We start from the raw sequence: 7,295 nt of genomic DNA on the forward strand, positions 1-7,295 counted from the left end.
GAATGGCAAGTGGGGTTAGCAGACTTGCAGTGCAGAACTGGTCACCGGAAGTGAAGTGTCTATAAATAGCATGGGAAATCCCAGTGTTTTCACAAGATAGGAGTATATTTAGAAATCATTATGGAGATTAGGCTTCACATCACAAGAAGCAAAATGCACCTAGAAAATGTACAGAATTGTTTTTCCTTTCAGAAACTGTTTAAATTTTTTAAATGAGATGAGAACTTTTTTCACAGCACTGTGAGGAACAGGGGTAATTTCTGCGTAGGACTATTTTTACGTTCCAAATGCTCATTGGTTGAATTGTAGGTCTGTAACCTATATGAGCAGCACGCGACTTATTGGGCGTGGCTTGTGTGTTTGTAAATTATTGTCCACCTCAATCATGTAACATCCCGATGTGTATCAGCTGTTTTCATTCATTTCAGTAGAGTGAATGAACATCAAATTATATTTAATTAAAATATTACCGTTATGTTTTAGAAAAGTTACAATATATTCCGCAAAAATCATTTACACACATGCTTGGTATTACTTGCCACGTGCCACGTGCGCAATCGTCAATGTATGAGACTATTGCCACATCTTACATCGTTCTACTTAATTTGCCCTTACCTTCATTGTAACAAATAGAAAGCAAAGTTTTACAAGCGACCATTTCAACTGACATTGCGTAAAGTGTACAGCCAAATATGGACAAATATGGTGGGTCATAGGTTACCGTAATCGGTCACGAAAATGTAAAAAAAAAGAAATTTCTGTGATTTATTTCTAAAACTATCCTGTCTAACTGCAAGGATTGTCGCAGTTGTTTTATCTTCTTAGATGTTTCATTAATTTCGAGATAATGACCAGAATCTTTCGTGACTATCGTCGCAAGTTTCTTAGATTAAGGAAAGGTTGTTTTATCTCAAGAGTTTTATTACCCCTTTTCTGGAGGGTAATTATACTGCAGCCCTATTGTCATTGACATTTTCTGATGGAAGTTATTCACTATTCCTTTGTTTTTCTTTATACTTCAAAATTGAATACTTTCATTTGAAAATAAAAGGATTGATTAGAAGACGATTTTAAAGTTCATGGAATTGTTTTTTATATGGTTCAGGTGTGCCTAATTTAAGAGCCGACATCCCGTGCCTTATACGTCAACAAACCATCGACTTGAAAAATGAGCAACCGCCATTTTCTCAACTGTTACCCATGTTGTGCGACTGGTTGGCCATGTTTAGATTTTGATAATAGAGTTCGAAAATTGTTTTCACCCATATCAATTAGGAAAATTATAGATCACAACGAATATTTTGTACTGTGTGTATATTAATGTATATTAAACGTGCGTCATGTATTTGAATCTATTCCCATAAGTAATAACGTGGCCTTTTTTAAAAGATATTTTTTAATCAACCCTTTATTGATGTTCCCGAGATAAAACCTTCGAAAATGACATCAATTTAAACATGGCCATGTTATCAGTCTCCGTGCATTAAAGATGAGTGATCATACACGAACCTCTCAGTGGCACGTGTTAAGTGGTTTAGTGCTAGCATGCTTGCTTAGAGAGCAGAAGGTCATACATTGGATCCTCAGTTGGTTCATACTAAAATTGAAGACTAAAAAATGGTACGCATGTATTCACTGCGCAAGCTTATAAAGCTTATAGCGAATTGAGTGACGACTCAGAGTCAGGATAAATGTGTATGAGTGGAGTGACATGCATGTGCGCTTTCCTGACTTGCTAAACACAAAAGGTTGTCGCCTCAGGGTGCCTTGCTAGCACAAAGTAATGTCTTCTTAATTGATCAAACGGCCTCGTCTTAAAATGTATGCAATCGTCACCATTAGACATAAAACAATAATCAATTAATCAATCTCTGTTCTTAATTATTCATAAACTACAAGAATTGGGTTTATCACTTGCATTAAAAAAGTCGGTAGGAACCACAGCTTGAAACTATAAATATTTAACAAATTAGAGTACATATAGCACAGAACAAGTGAAAATATATCGTGACGTTCTGATTACGAACGTCACGGCAGCGTCAAGCTACTCACTAAGGGGCTGATAAGCATAATTTGGCGCCGAAATAAAATATCACATTAACGTTACCGTATAAATATTTGATCACGAAACAAATTCTTGTCTGTTGAAAATACCTGAAAATATAAAGTTAACTATGCATCATTTAATTTAGTTTGATTACAATAATTTTAATAAAGATTTTTAAAAATTGATAATTCCAGGTATATGTAGTAGGTTTTATTATATCAGACAGGATGTGATTCACGCAGGTCTAAAAAAAATCCATCAAATTCATTTTTCTTTCTAATTCGGAGACAGTACTTTTATTTACTATGACGTCATAACTTACGACTAATTTTACACTTTGTGAAAAGGACCACAGGTCTTTGAAAACAGGAAAGTAAATATTTCCATGTTTTAAAGGAATCAAGTATTTAACAGACCTGATTTGCACACCGGTCATGTGGAACTGAACAGTGTAGTTTTTGGGTCGATCATGGAACTTATTATAACACTTTAAGATTTTGTAACAAAGCGAAATACGAAATCTCAAAATACGAAGTTTATGTATGATACATTGCGCTCGGAAAGACTGTTCTTTTCAAATACTAAATAAGACAGTTTTATTTGTTACATTTTTGCAATTTGTGTAATTTGCAAATCAGTAGTGTAATCGCGGGTTGTGCATGCACATGTAGGATTCGTTTTATTATTATTATATATATATATATATATATATATATATATATATATATATATATATATATATATATATATATATATATATATATATATATATATATATATATATATATATATATTGTTTGTATTGACGTGTTATTCCGTTATCTGATTCAAATTCAAGTCTAAACCTATTTTTTACGAAACTGAACAAAAAAACATAGAAACTCGTCAAAAATACATGAAAGTACATTACAAAATTACAGAATTCTAGATAGAACAAAACACCATCTCGGAAAGTGTGACGATTCTACAATCTCACAAATTAAATTTCACTGGCAATTAAAACACTTAGAATCAAGAAAAATTGCTCAGAGGCGGTGAAGTTGCAACTTTTAACAATGTTTGTGCAAGACTAAAACTTTGAAGGTGTTATCTTTCACTGAAGATCGAGTTAAGAACAATATTAATACCCTGTATAAAATCATTCTATCGCCTTCCTGCCGTCCCTTGGGCTTTGGCGTGCTAATGTTTTCTATCATTTTACAAACAGTACATGGCCCCTATAGGATGTTTAGCGTTATATAACCATTATATCATTATGGGTGCTGAAATGTCTGTATTCAAGTTTATTTCTCAAACCAGGCGAAAACTTGTACGCGGATATTTATTTACATTTCAAATTATGTTTTCTCAGAGAGCATGATCTATGCTCCACTTTAGGTGGTGTTCAGGTTGCTCATAATCTTTTGTTCTTATGTTCGTACTATTTTGGTTATTTCACGGTCTTTGTTGTGTGTATAAAGATAATGGATATGGTGAGTATGTCAAAAAGACAAAACCCCACCGGAATGAAAATTGTCGTCTCCAGTCCGTGTGTCTATTTGAATTTTTTTTGGTGTAGTCGTTATGTGTTGTATCTGTTCTTTTTCTGGTTCCCTTAAAACATAATTTCAAATGTTGGAAACTACACGTATGTTGCATGTATTCTAAATCAAACATGGATACAAATTAAATAAAGGTTTTGACACTTTTCTTCACCTAAAATGATTTTCATAAAATTGCCCATAAGTTGATGTTTCAACTTTTCGACATTTCTCCTTCTGGCATGAGCAAATATGTACACTTCAAGGTCCTATGAGAACTGTCCTAAACGAGCGATGATTCATTAAAAAGTGAAACTCCGAAACAGCAGAGACGTAATAATAGACCGCAAAGAACATTCTGACTAGCGACACATCATGCTACAATGCTAAGTGAAGCACGAGTGTGTCTATACATTTAGCTGTCTGGTACTTGCAGACATTAATTCGTCTTCCTCCTCCGTATTTTATCTAGAAATTATTACGTTAGCTTAAAACATCTAAATCCTGCTATGTTACACGTCGAAAAGCTCAAAAAAAAGTTAAAATCAAAGTACTCATGTACTGAATCCATTAATATCAATTGTTTGAAATTTTACGCCTCAAATAATCGTCATATTGCAAAAAGGGATATGTGTAAGATAAATGAAAAGAACCGTTTTCGACTTCAAACGTTTGTAAACTTTTTGATCAAATTCACCATTCTGATTACGAAGATAATCAATTTATTTTTAAAATATCACACAAAAATTCATGTGGCATCGTAGAAGTTGCGCCAGTTTGTGTTATTATCAGGATCTCTGTCGGTTTATATGGAATTCTAAGATAAATGAATGCATAAATTGAACAACAAACTACTACTAGCTGACATTTTTCTTACCATTGAGATTGTTGTCTCTTTGACACATTCACCATTTCCATTCTCGTTATACCAGTTGGCCCATAGAATAAGTCCTGTCTTGTTTGGAGGAAAGCCTCATAGAATAACTCCTTTGATGTTTGGAGGGAAGTCACATAGTATAAGTCCTGTCTTGTTTGGAGAGAACCCCTAATAGAAAAAGTAATGTCTTGTTTGGAGGGAAGCCTCATACATGGAGAATACTAGTAAGTCATTTCTTGTAAATTAGCAAAATGTTTTTAATGGCATCTGATGGATTGGTTTCACTCTTATGAATATCGGAATAAGTGAAACCTGTCCTAAACGAACCCATTTAGGACTATATAATTTTGATCGATTTAGACAGATGTTCCGGTTTCCCAGGGTTCAAAATGCTTTAAAATGGGTATATTAATTGATTGGTGTTTAACGCCCAGGAAGTAATATTTCAGCTATATCCGGGATATGATAATAAAATGGATGATAAAATGAACGTTAAATGATGATGAAACGAAAAAAAGGATGGAACACAAGAATTGTAAGGTCGACGAGTTTCAATTGCCACTTGAAATAGAGAGAGGTGGACAGGGTCGGGCAATTTAGCCTCATGTAGTGAAGCCGACGGAATGTACTACTCTTATCGAATCTTTGATGTGCGAGGAACGTGGCATTTTTCACAACAAAGTGGACCACTTTGGCTTGCGGTCAGGTTTTCTGTAGTACGGCTTGAAGACTCCAGTATGTAGCATGTCAAGGGTACCCCATTTCACCACCTGGGGCACACAACCCTTTGGCTATTTGGGCAGAGCGCCCTAGTCCCTGGTCAGGGTTCTGTGCGTTTTATTTAGTCGCCTCTTACGACAAGCTTATTCTTTTGACACCGTGACCTGCACAGGGAGACATGAATATAAAGGAACTTTAAAAAGTATCTAGTTTAGACAGGCTTTCGAACTATCCAAAGAATCAATGTTTAATTTCAAAGAGTGTACAATGAATTCGAAGACAGACCTTAGAAAAAGTTTTGGCTGAAGTTGTCGTTAATCGGAAACAGATGCAACGATGTGAAATAATTGCTCTTGCTAAGTGCGAAATAGATTTAGATTTTTGCCAAAGATCATTAATTTTGTAACTATGTTTGAAAGGTAGAACGCTTTCAAAAAGCGCATATCTGATTAGCAAATTTGATCTGTTTATTCTACAGAAAGCGTCTTTGATTTTGAAATTAGCCATAGAGTTTTTCCATTCAAGTTTGAAAAAACTAATTAGGTCTGCAACACATCTGATATTTTGATAATATCATTAGGGAACTAAAAAAAATAGTATTTGGCAGGTACACATGTAAGGTAATGTAGTTATACGAAATATAAAGAGCTGGTATGCTTGACTTGAAGAAAGTACATTTGTGCCAACTGAAAATGTGTCGCTCTTTGATAAAGCGTAAATATATTTTCCATGTACCTTTAAAATCGTCAATATACACGCACTTGTATGATGATATTCGCGTTCATAATGCAGCTTTATTACTGCATTATCATAACATAATACATTACCCTGATTTTGGTGGGTGAAAAAATGTATATGTATGATACAGGGGAAATTGGAATTTAGTAGGATCCGAATTCCTCTATTGTCATGGATTATAACCAGTTCATATTAGAATTCTACATTGTAATTTTTCCTAGGAGAAATTAGAATTTCAGCCTGCACTTGGCGGAGTCTGGATACCACTGGATTAAAGTTTCAAAATATCAAAGATAAAGATAGAAAAGTGTTTTATGTGCTTATGACAATATTTCCCGGTGAATTGATATTGTTTTTTTTTCATTATTTAATCTTCCTTTTGTTCCTGATTTTTTGTGTATTTCATTATCTTATGGTTTTATAGCAACATGGTAAGTTATGGTAAGTTTTCTATGACAGGTGTAATTGGATTGACCTTTGGACTTACATAGTTTGATGTTAAAAATTATTATAGTTTTATATAATAGTTAATTGAATACTTTATGTCCAACAACTTTCAACGTAATTCAATAATATCCAGATTACCATTATATCTAGTTTAACTCCAGATCCTTATCAGATTTAGTAGGACCCGCAAATCTTCCTAGGGCAAATCGAGATATCCAAATTTGTCCTAGGACAAATTAAAATTCCAATTTACACTGGTTGAAATCCAGGCATAGGAGAAATTTGAATTCCAATTTGCCCTATGAGGATTTCGGATCCTACGGTATTCCAATTTGCCCTGCAATTAACACATATACAATGTATGTATACGGGAAATATGCCTCGCTCCTTCTATAAATCGAAGTATGATTAAGGAACAAAGCATATTAATGATGCTTTACATTAATCTCAAGTAAACACCAAGATAACTTGAACTAATTTCATTCTGCTTCGAATGAAAGCTTGATACGCTTTGGTGACATTGAATATGATAAAACATATCATTGATATCAAGAGTTAATGTCCTTATCCTAGGTTTACCTCCTTAAACTCGTAAAATTTAGTCTAATCATTACGGTAAGGCAGGAACATTCTCAATGTTGCAAACATTGCTCAAAATGATTTTAAAAAATCACAATATTGATATACGCAGTATTTCAGAGTTTTTAGTACGTATAATTGCGCAACTCTCATGGTAAAATACTGGCCTCTATAAAACTCTAACTTACTGTCTTGTGTCGTATCTCTACTTTTTCATTTCAGTTCTGTCAGTCCTCGAAAACTGTCAGTGTTATTTCTAAATTAGTCATTAACACCCGTACCGAATAAACCATGCATTTTTTAAGCATTTTCAACACCCTTGGGTTGGTAATACTAAAATAACTTGCTAATGGTGTTGTTAAATAAT

The sequence above is a fragment of the Perna viridis genome, chromosome 4, assembly GCF_037379345.1.
Source record: "Perna viridis isolate PV_CMFRI_1.1 ecotype Kerala chromosome 4, ASM3737934v1, whole genome shotgun sequence".
Classification (NCBI taxonomy): domain Eukaryota; kingdom Metazoa; phylum Mollusca; class Bivalvia; order Mytilida; family Mytilidae; genus Perna; species Perna viridis.